General features: G+C 48.0%; 1 pseudogene; it reads left to right on the forward strand.

Moving 5' to 3' along the window:
* The first annotated feature begins 828 nt into the window (after positions 1 to 828).
* LOC138820314 (MTRF1L release factor glutamine methyltransferase-like) overlaps positions 829 to 12136 on the forward strand; it is a 401152-nt pseudogene continuing 389844 nt past the window's right edge.

A 12136-nucleotide genomic window follows, 5' to 3' on the forward strand; every position in this document is an offset into this window, starting at 1 on the left:
GGCTGGGCTGAGGAGAGGAGGGGGTGGGGCCCAGGGGAGGAGGAGGCATGGACCAGGAGGCTCACTGTGGTGGCAGCAGTGGCCAGGGTCTCTCAGTCGTAGGCACGCATGCATGGAGGGGCTAAGCAGCCCACAAGAGGAGTGGAGGCAGAGACAGAGAGAGAGAGAGAGAGAGAGAGAGAGAGAGACAGACAGACAGACAGACAGACAGACAGACAGACAGACAGACAGACAGACACAGACACAGACACAGACACAGACACAGACGCAGAGAGACAGAGAGACAGAGAAAGAGAGAGCAGAGAGGAGCGAGGACATGCACGAGAGGAAGCAGCTTCAGTAGCTGTCTGAGGCCTCAATTGAAATGAAGGTCCTGGCCAGGAGCCCAGAGCATATGGAGCTGGCACAGCAGACACATCACCTCAACTTTGGAACCCTTTAAGTTTGATTGGGACAACTGACATGCCAGCTTTTCCAGGGTTTTATCTTTAAGCTGGCAATTACTACTAATGACTGGGATTATAGGTCAAATTAGATGGAGGATTTCAGCTGCCAAACTATGATGTTCAAAGCAGCACATGCAGAGTTCCCAAGCCAGATCGTCTCTTATCATGAATATCGTACCATGACTGCCTTCCTCCAGCAGCTGCTGATCCTCCTCTGGTTCTCTCTAGTGTGACCACCACATTCAAGGACAACATGGGAAGCAGAGACGGTGACCTCGCATCCCAAGCCTGCCAGCTGTGAGCAGAGTTGATTCCCAGCACCTGCACGGGAATCTGAGAGATCCAGAGACCCCAGATGCCTCAAGCATCCTTTCTCTGCAACATGAAACTTGGGGGCCATATGTGGTGGACCATCCTGTCTGGCCCCAGGGGGAGAAGAGGAGGCCCCTTGAGCCAGGTGTTCACCTCATGGCAACCTCATTCACACCTGAGGGCGGAAATGAGTGGCAAAGTGTGGGTCAGCCGCTGGACAAAGATCTTTGAGAAGAGAGGCATCCAAGAGGCCCCAGAATCCAGCGAGTACATCGTGGCTCACATCCTCAGAGCCAAAACAGTTAAGTGTGGTGGCACCAGGAGGGCAGGACGAGGGACGAAGGAGAAATGTGGTAGAACTACATAAGCTTTGACATCTCCCCCACCAATCCTTCCACCCCCCAGGATACTTACCTGAGTTGGATGGGAGTTTTCTGTAATATTGTCATAGAGAGATGCTCATTTATTTGTCCAACAAACCGTTACAGTGTGTGTGCCAGGTCCAGGCGGTCATAGACAATGAAAGGTTCCAATGCCGGTTCCACAGCACATGGAGAAATCTTGATTTGAGCTGGATGCCGGTGCTTCACACCTGACATCCTAGCTACTTAGAAGGCTGAGATAGGAGGACTGAGACTTAATACCCAGGCAGAAAAGCCTGTAAGACTCTTTTTTTTTGGGGGGGGGGCGTCCGGTCGTGGGGCCTGAACTCTGGGCCTGGGTGCCGTCCCTCAGCTCTTCAGCTCAAGGCTAGCGCTCTACCACTTGAGCCACAGCACCAGTTCCGGCTTTTTTCTTTTTTCTTATGTGGTGCTGAGGAATCGAACCCAGGGCCTTGAGCATGCAAGGCAAGCTCTCTACCACTGAACCACCTTCCCAGCCCACCTGTAAGACTCTTATCTCCAACAAACAACCAAAAAAAAATGCCAGAAATGGATGAGTGGCTCAAACTCTAGACTGTTGGCCTTGAGTAAAAAGGCTCAGAGACAGCACCCGGATCTGAATTCAAGGCCCAGAAGTGACACAAAGAAAGGAAAGAGAAAGAGAGGAGGGAAGGATGGAGGGAGAAAAGGAGGAAAGGAAGGAAGAACGGAACATGCAAGCCTTGGTTTGGAGTCCCTGGATCAAGGGAGCCAACCATTCACTGTGGGGACAGTTTCAGAGCCTAAAGCCAGTATGTAGGACAAAGCCATTGACCTCTCAGCAACTTCATGACATCCAGGAGCTGTGTGTTCACCGACTGCAGAGGGAAACAGCCTCGGGTAGACCTTAGGGCTCAGGATGTGTTACCAAATTTCAGTCTCCGCAGGCCCTCCGAGTTTATTTTCTGGTCAGATAAGAAGAAAGTGTCCAAGGAATAGGGAGGTATAGGCTGAGGGAGTGTCAAGAGGAGGGGGGCAATGTATAAACAGGAAGATGAAGAGGGAGGACCATCCCAGGTCAGGTGTGTCAGGCCATTGGAGCCATGACCTCACCTGACAACCTAGACCATCAGTGATAGAGCCTTCGACCGAGCCACATGGCTGTTAAAAATCCTGGCACTTTGGTTTCACTATTGACAAGCTGGCTGTCATCCACTGCGGGATGCCTGTGCGGTACATCCTTGGGGACTGGGATTATTGCTGGCTCTATCTGAAGATGACACCCCCGGTGTTCATTCCTTGACCAGAGACAGACGTGAGTGTGCCAATGGCACAGGACAGCCAGAGAATGAGGGCTGGAGTTAGACCTTGTTGCCCCGAGACTTCCTCTAGGGGACTCTAGGGCCCTGTGACTGCCATTCTCAGAGGCAGAGGTGGGTCACTTTGCTGGCTCAGCCTTTAGTCCAGATGGCAGATCTGGCATTCAGAGAGGGCCGATTGTAAGTGGGGCAGGGCTGGGTAGAGGCTGGTGCAAAAAACAGAGGCACTGACTCTGAGCAGTGTTGTTTGATTGAGGATACTCACAACCCAGGAACATTCCTGGGATGGATCGGCCCTTTTCTCCCTCCTTAGAGAGAGAGACTGAGAGCCCTCCAGTCTGCATCCCTTGGCCAAGAAATCCTTTCATTCCCATAACTTGTGGTTGGATAACTAGACCTCACTTGCCTGCCCAGTGTCGATGCAGGACAGTGAGATCTTGTGTAGAGAGTTGTGTGCAGCCATACCTGAAAGATGGCGCTGGCTTCCGCCCTCCGCCTTTCCGATGACGAGTGCTCTCTGTGGTAAACAACTCCTTATATGGCTAAGGCAAAGAATCTGGCTTGCTTCTGTGCACCTGAACCTATTGGTGGTTCCCAAGAGGCGTATCAGGGTTGGCTACCCAGCGGGTACTTAAGGCTGTGGGAAATTCTCCCCGGGGTTGGGGTCAGAAGATTACTCAAAGGTCCTGAATAAACTGCAGAGAGAAGAGCTCGGTGTCTTGTCTTCCTTGCTGGTCGAGGTGGTCGGGACAGGTGGTGGCCCGTACGGGGATTCAGCCATAACCCCAACGGGGACTCAGAACTCTCTGTGGTCAGGGTGGTGCACCAGTAAGTTCCCAGGTAAAGGGGAAATCCAAGACAATAGCGGGGGTAAGTTCCCAGGTAAAGGGGGAATCCGAGACAAGAGCGGGGGGATTTTTGCTCTTCTCGGTAGATAAAGAGAGAGCGAGAACCCGGGGCTAGTCAATAGAGTAGCCAAAAGTGAAAGTAAAAGATTGTTTACCAGGTTAAGATTTTTAAAACATGGGCGCTTCTTCTTCGCACCCAATTTTTTTGGCTCTCAATGAGCTGCTGCACTCAAAGAAGTTAAAAGTAGAAACGAGAACTTTAGAGAGATTTTTGGATGAATGTGACATCATTGACCCGGGGTTCACTGTCTCCGGAAGTCTCACGGTGGCCTCTTGGGAGAAACTAGGGAGGGACCTAGATTTTGCCTCTGAACAAGGAACGCTTAAGAGTGGAGTGAGACCAATATGGAAACTGATAAGAGGCTGTCTTGAGGACCAGCGCTGCAGTGAGGCGGTGGAGAATGGTCAGGCTGCCCTAGAAATGCTGCAGGAAGAAAGATCGGAAGGGGCTGGGAAAGTAGGGGGCTGGGAAAGTAAGGGGCTGGGAAGGTGACTCAGTGGTAGAGCACTTGCCTGGCATGTCTGAGGCCCTGGGTTTGATTCCTCAGCACCACATAATCAAAATGAAAAAAGCCGGAAGTGGCACTGTGGCTCAAGTGGTAGAGCGCTGGCCTTGAGCTGAAGAGCTGAGGGACAGTGCCCAGGCCCAGAGTTCAGGCCCAGGAAAAGACCTATTCAAAAAATGCTGCAAAGTTGTCTAAACAGTTGTCTAGTTATCTTTTAGGTAATTGAACTGGGGAGTTCGACAGCCTGATGGAACAGTTCAGGGTTGCCATTGTCATGGTGAACTCGACCTGATTGGATGCCGGATTGGCGGAGGGGTTATCTTCATGGATCTCCGCTGCTATGAATCATCTTAAGGAGTGGGCGGGTTTGGGAGCCCTGACAGGCCTCCTGTTATTAGCCTCCTTGTTATGTCTGTGGTGCATTTGCCAAATTAGAGTTTCTCAGCGTCGCAGTGCAGCCATGATTATCCAAGCCTTTACAGCCATTGGAGCAAGACAGTCCCCCCATGTATGGCTTGATAAGACTGGCCTTTTTTGAGCACAGGATGCGAGGCTTGAGCACTTCACTTGGGGTCCTCTGAGGTTGTGGGCCCCAAGAAGAGCATGTCTGATTGCATGTGGGTTGATACCCTAAGTCCCACCTCTGTAAAAAGGTATCGGACTGGTCTGGTAATGATTCGAGTGGATAATGTCCCAAATTTGGGACAATGTCCCAAATTTCTTCCACAGAGATCAGACCTCTACTCTTGCCTGTTGCGAAATCAAAAAGGTGGAACTGTAGAGAGCTGCTTGCTGCCGCACCTGAAAGATGGCGCCAGCTTCCGCCCTCCGACTTCCCGATGGCGAGTGCTCTCTGTGGTAAACAACTCCTTATATGGCTAAGGCAAAGAATCTGACTTGCTTCCGTGCACCTGAACCTATTGGTGGTTCCCAAGTGGCGTATCAGGGTTGGCTACCCAGCGGGTACTTAAGGCTGTGGGAAATTCTCCCCATGGTTGGGGTCAGAAGATTACTCAAAGGTCCTGAATAAACTGCAGAGAGAAGAGCTCGGTGTTGCGTCTTCCTTTCTGGTCGAGGCGGTCGGGACAATCTTGAGTCCTTGATGAGGTCACGGGATCCTCAGTATGAGATTGTACTTGACCATCCTGACTTGGTGCCTGGTCAGTCCCATCTAAGACTACTGTGATCTAGGACATAGAATCCAGACAATCAGAGCAGGATGGAATCTATTCTGTGAGTCTTGAGTATTATTTGTGAGCTTTGAGCTCCTATGTGCACACCTGCTTCCCTTTCTTGGGTGGGTCTGTGCTAGAAAAAGCTTAAAACTAGGGCCTGGGTGTCATCTGTTGTTTTATGCTCAAAGCTAGCCCTCTGCCATTTGAGCCACAGCTCCACTTGCAAGGTTTTTGGGTATTTAAATGGAGATAAGAGTGCTCTTGGACTTTGCTGCCAAGGGTGGCATCCAACTGCAGGCAACAGATCTCAGCCTCCTGAGGGGATAGGATGACAGGAATGGAAAAGCATCTTTGGCCGGGTGCCAGTGGCTAATGGCTGTCATTCTAAGGACTCAGGAGCTGAGATCTGAAGATTACGGTTCAAAGCAAGCTTGGGCAGGAAAGACCCTCAGACTCTTCTCTCCAACAAAGCACCAGAAAACCAGAAGTGGTGTTGTGGCTCAAGTAGTAGAGTGCTGGCCTTGAGCTGAGGAGCTCCAGAACAGCACCCAGGCCCAAAGTTCAAGCGTCACAACCAACAAAAAGAAAGTACAATATCTTTTCCTGCAAAGGACTGTGGATGTGTGTTGGGGGGGGCAGGTTGGGATGGTAGGCATTAGTGCCATGCTCAGTCATTGGTTTCGATGGATTGTCCCAAACTCTTAGTCCTCGGCAGCTGATTCTTGAACCCAGGTGAAGCTCTGGGTTGGACGTCAACCATCGGACCTCAGTCTCCTCACGGGAGAGTTGTGAGAAAAATAAGGAACTTATACAGAGGGATCTCCTGAGCAGGGCCAGCCACAAATGGCGCGGCTGTCAGATACGGTTGTCAGCAATTCTGTGAGCATATGACAGGAAGTTACTCGGAAAGGGCTCAGATGGGGCCTGTTATTAATCATGCAACACGTGTGGGATTATGAAACAAAATATGGCTCTTTAATCATTACTCTATACCCATGAGGAAGGAGAAGCTGGGTGAACTACTCATAACCCCCAGCTGACAGGAAGCTCAGCCTGACTTCTCTGCCTTTCTCCTTAGGACAGTGGGTGTTATTCAGTCCACTTCTTGTGGTGACAAGTCCACTTCTTGTCATTCGTGGGGTTTGAATTCTGGGCCTGGATGCTGTCCCCAAGCTCCTCAGGTCAAGGCTAGCGCTCTACCTCATGAGACACAATGACTTTTCCATTTTTCTTGAGGTTCTTTGAGGATAAGAGTCTCACAGATGTTTCTGCCCTGGCCACCCATGAACCATGATCTTCACATCTCAGCCTCCTGTGTAGTTAGGATTATAGGCCTGAGTCACCAGCAACTGGCTTAAGTGTAATTCTGGCCCTCTTTCTCTCTCCCTCTCCCTCTCCCTCTCCCTCTCTGTCTGTCTCTCGCTGTCTCTGCCTCTCTGTCTGTCTGTCTGTCTGTCTGTCTGTCTGTCTCATTCTCTCTCTCTCTCTCTCTCTCTCTCTCTCTCTCTCTCTCTCTCTTTCTCTCTCTCTCTCTCTCCCTCCTCTTTCTCTCTCTCTGGAACTGGAACTGTTTGAATGGGTGCTGGAAGAGATGGCCCATCATCCCCATGTGGCTGGAACCCAAGGTGGCCTTCTCATTCTGGATGTGGGCTGTGGATCAGGAGCTGTGTCACTAAAGTGTCTTTGGAAAAGGCTAGTTTGAGTTGGCCTTAGGGTATGTGTGTGTGTGTGTGTGTGTGTGTGTGTGTGTGTGTGTGTGTGTGTAAGTGTCGGGGATACCTACCCTCCTCTCTGCAGTGCCTCATCCTCCCAGCAGGAAGTGCATCCAGTATCCTGACCCCAAGGAAGGTGGATGGGGGAGGGTACTTAAGGTCACATCCAGGGGTATGATCCGAATTCTGTCCTACAACCGAAGGCTGGACAGATAAAGGAGAGAAGGAGAGGTGTAGGGGAACATCAAGAGAAGCCCCTTAACTTTGGCTAAAAATACCAGCCAGATCAAAGACTGAATTCATCTTTCTTGGTAGTCAGATAAAATGTGTACACTGTTCATTTATTATGATTGTGTGAGTCCTAGGGCTTGGGTTCAGGTGTTATCCCTGAGCTTCTTTTGTTCAAGGCTGAGGCTCTACCACTTGAGACACAGCACCACATCTGGCTTTTTTGTGTGTGGGTTGGGGGCGGGACAGGTGGTATATGGGAGATAAGAATCTCACGGACTTTCCCGCCCGGGCTGGCTCTGAGTCACGACCATCAGACCTCAGACTCCCGAATAGCCAGGATGATGAGTGGGAGCCAAGAGCTCCTGAGCTCCACCATCCATGGGGCCACAGGACCAAGGGAAAGGACACTGTGGATGCAACTTTGTAGTTGCCCCCCATTTGCAGACCTTCATCTGCCCCTGAGCACTGGTGAGGAAAGCAGGGATCCGAGCCCTGGGACTCCTGAGATAGGACTGCTACGAGCAGCAGCCAGCTAGCTGGCTGTGGATTTGTGAGCCCACAAGACTTTCATGAGCCCAACTCAACACCCAGTGGAAGTGTGCCTGACAGAGTCGCACTCTTGGGATACCCGTTTGAGCGGCTGTTCCCTGCCATGCCAGTTGCAACTTCTGGCCCTCCTTGCCCCAAACCCGTGGTCTGAGAAGTGGATTTACTGCTCAGATCCACACTGCACCCATGACAGATGCCATTCTGATGACCCAGCCAATGACCTCGGTTCCCCAAGGCTGGAAACTCCTCTGATAATGTGGCCTGCTCTGTAGCAAAGGCTTCCAAATGGGCTGCTCTCAAGACTTGTAGGACACCTAGACATTGGGAGAAACTCAGGGGCCCACTGGAAAATACTCTGGCTAGAGCCAAAGAGTGAGTTCCAAGCAGGCCAGGGGAGTTGGTCATGGGACTGGAACTCTGAGCCTGGGTGCTATCCCCTCAGCTCTTCAGCTTATCACTTGAGCCACAGTGCCTCTTTCAGTTTGCTGGTGCTTCCTTGGAGATCAGAGTCTCACAGACGTTCCTGCCAGGGCTGGCTTTCAACCAAGCTCCTCAGATTTCGGCCTCCTGTGGAGCTAGGGGGACAGACGTGAGTCACTGGCGCCCAGCTGATCTGGCCATTCACCACAGTGAACTAGGAGCTCCTGACAGCTTTTCTTTTCTTTTTCTTTTTTTTGCTATGTCATTACTGGCCTTGAACTCAGGGTCTAGTTCCAGTCACTTAAGTTTTTCCCTCAAGTTTGGCACTCTACCACTTGAGCAACAGTGCCATTTCTGGCTTTTGGTAGTTCACTGGCAAGAAAAGTCTCACTAACATACCTTTCCTGAGCTGGCATTGGTCCATGATCTCTGATCCCAGTCTCCTGAGTAGCTAAAGGGAGGGAGCTAATGGTGTCATTGGGGTAGAAACTTTTCTTTTCTTTCTTTTTTTTTTTTTTTTTTTTGGAGGGGATCTCTGGTCCTGGGGCCTGAACTATGGGCCTGGGCACTGTCCCTCAGCTCTTCATCTCAAGGCTAGCACTCTAACACTTGAGCCACATCGACACTTCTGGCTTTTTTTCTTTTTGCTTTTGTGGTGCTGAAGAATCGAACCCAGAGCCTCATGGATGCAAGGCAAGTGCTCTACTACTGAGCCACCTTCCCAGCCCAGAAGCTTTTCTTAAGCAAGTGTTCTTCCCTGCATTTGTCCTGACTCCTCAATGCAAAGGAGGCCCAAGGGTCAGGAGCCGTGAAAAATAGACTTCCAGCCACAGGAAATGGCTGGGGTCCATGGAGAAAAGCCAAGCTAATCTTCCCCCTGGGCCCCATTCTGGGACTCCACCCTCTTCCAAACCTGTGACTCAAGTACAAACCTTGACCCAGCCTTGAATGCTCTGCCAGACTTTTCTGAAGCCACAGAACCTTCATTCCACCCACACCACCTGCTCTATACCACACCTCAGGACTTTTGCCTATTCTGTACCTTCTGCCTGAGGCTCTGTCCTGTTCCACACCTTATAAATCCTGTGGAATTTTGGCACTGATTATATCACCTCCTGGAGCAAGTCTTTCCTTCCTTTCTCTCTCTAGAGGTGGAACTTTTGCAGGCTTACTGGCAAATGCTCTATCTTGGTGTGTGTGTGTGTGTGTGTGTGTGTGTGTGTGTGTGTGTGTGTGTGTGTGTGTGTGTGTGTGTGTGTGTGTGTGTGTGTGTGTGTGTGTGTGAATGTGTGTGTGTGGGTTTTCCAGTCCTAGGGTTTGAATTCATGGCATGGACACTATCCCTGAGCTTTTCTGCTCAAGGCTAACAGTCCACTACTTGAAACACTGCTCTACTTCTGGGTGTTTAATTGGAGAAAAGTTTCTCATATAAAATTTCCTACTTGTAATTATGATCCTCAGATCTCAGGCTCCTGAGTAGCTGAGATTATAGGGGTGAGCCACAAGTAGCTGCCCTCTATCTCTTACCTATAACCTCAGCCCTCTTGAGTCCCAGAAGAATATGTCTCACCAGGCTCACTTTTTTTTTTTGCCAGTCTTGGGGCTTGAACTTAGGGTCTGGGCATGTTCCTTAGATTTTTTTCCTGAGGGCTAGCCATGATGCCACTTTTGTCGTTTTCTGTTTCTGTATTACTGAGGAATCGAACTCAGGGCTTCGTGCATGCTAGATAAGCACTCTACCACTAAGCCACATTTGCAGCCCAAGGCTGAATTTTAACAGGAGTTATGAGGGTGAGATTTATTGGCTTACCCCTTCAGGCATAGAAATTGCTGACTATTTCATATCTTTGCCGAGATTTGGAACCAGTCTTTGACTCGGCAATGAGGAATGATGAATGAGTGAGAGCCACCAGGCCCTAGAGGTCTAGGGATAGAGAATATGGATCCAGAACCTTCCACCACTCCTACAGCCTAGGAACTCTGAGGGCTTGTCCCAGCTTGCCCAAGTTGGGTGGGCTGAGCATGGGCAACCTGCTGAATGCCCATCATCCATACAACATCCTTTCATACACAGAGACATGAAGTTACTGCTGCCTTTTTTATTCGGGGTTGGGGGGCTGGGGAGGCAAGTCTGGGGTTGAACTGTGAGCCTATGCTCTGTCCCTGAGCTCCTTTTGCTCAAGGGTAACACTCTGCAACTTGAAACACAATCCCACTCATTTTTTTTTCCTGTGATCTGTTAGAAATAAGAGTGTCACCGACTTTCCTGCCATGGTTGAATTCAAATTGGCATTCTCTACATTCTCAGCCTCCTGAGGAGCTAGGATTATAGGCAGGAGCTGATGACACCTGGCTTTCTTTTCTTCTTGTTGTTATTTTTTTAATAGTGACAATCTAAAATATTCATGGTGTCATTCTAATTGTTTGCATTCAAAGTAAGCTACCCAAGCTTGGAGTTCGAATGCTAGGACTGCTACCTAAAAATGGAGGGAGATCCTGACAAATTCATTCCTACTCATGTGAATGCTAATGGAATGCTATAAAATAATAATTAAATTTGCAGTTAATTCATGATTCTATTTTAGAATGCCACACAAATATTATTGGATTTATATCTTCCATTTTAGCACCATGGTATGATTCCTCTAATGGAAGAATATTAACTAATTTTTAATTAATGCTTTTATATGTATTCAACCATGATACTTCATTAAATGGTGCCATAATATAATAACAAATAATTGGTAATAATATACATATATATATAAATTAATATCCTCACATTCCTTCTCATATATATATATATATATATAAATATGGGAAGAAATATATATATGTGTGTGTGTGTGTGTGTGTACATATATATATGTATATACACATACACATATACATATCTATCAATGTATATATTGGTCACTACTGTGGTTTGATCAAAGGTCCTCAGAATTTCCTGGCATCTCAGTTTGCTGGAGGCTGGTGTGTTCAGACTGTGACCCCATGTATGGATTGGGCATTGCAGGCAGGGGGTTGAAATCCCAGCATGGCCAAAAATTTATTCATGGAGTAAGAAGCCAATTTTGACACATTTTTTTTCCTTCTCTGAGAAAGTCCTGAGTCTCAATATGATGTATAATCCGTATGCAAATATAATCTAGGTGATATGATGTAATAAATGAAGTGTTATATGTGTAATAATACCACATATATAAGGGTAATAAAGGTCATATGCAGTAAACCCATGTATGTAAATAGATACAATATATGAATATTATTTTTTCCAAGTGCTGGGGCTTGAGTCCATGCCCTGGGAACTGGTCTGAATTTCTTGTCTTCAAGGATGGTGAGCTTCTCCTTCACCCACAATGTCACAGAGTTACCCAGGCCCTGAGTTTAAATCCAGGGCTTGCCAGAAAAATGGTGCATATTCCAAGCCAGGGCCATATTATTATTATTTATTTCTTTTTTGGCCCAGCACAGGGCTTTAACTTAGGTCTTGGCACCTCTGCCACAACCAACCCTGGGATCCTAGGACCCGAGTTCAAATCTCAGGGCTGGCAAAAATAAAAAACAAAAACAAGGAGAAGCATAAAACTGAGAAGTTCAAGAAAGGGATTTTACTTTTTTTTTCCTTTGGTATTGTGACCATCCTGGGTCTAAATGACAAGGCCCAGAAAGTGCACCTTGCATTGCTGATGTTTGGCAGGCTATTAGGGAAGCCATAGCCAAAACCGGCAACTTGGGCCTGGAGTTCTAATCCCGGAACTGTCACTAATGAATGGTGGGAGGTTCTAAGAAATACATTCTGATGATACATCCATACAAATGGATTGTTATAAAAGTAACAAATTAGTAGTGCATGATTTTCATATTATACACAATTATATTACATTGACTGATTTTCAATTAATACTTTATTATGTATTCAATCATGATACTTAAACAAGGAAGGAATAATTTAGTTGCCAATAATTAGTAGTAATAACGAATATGCAATTTCATAAGATAGAATTTCTCTTAGTTTATACATATACATCTATCTATCTACCTATCTACCTATCTATCTACGAATCTACACATTTATCTGTTTATACACTTGTTACTCCTGGGGCTCTGTAGTAGACTGTTCCCCTAGTACGTACAAAGCCCTGGGTTCGATTCCTGGTTACCACATGCACAGAAAAATCCGGAAGTTGTGC

Source organism: Dipodomys merriami, unplaced genomic scaffold (genome assembly GCF_024711535.1).
Source record: "Dipodomys merriami isolate MVZ:Mamm:240054 unplaced genomic scaffold, mDipMer1.0.p SCAF_86, whole genome shotgun sequence".
In the NCBI taxonomy this organism is placed as follows: Eukaryota; Metazoa; Chordata; class Mammalia; order Rodentia; family Heteromyidae; genus Dipodomys; species Dipodomys merriami.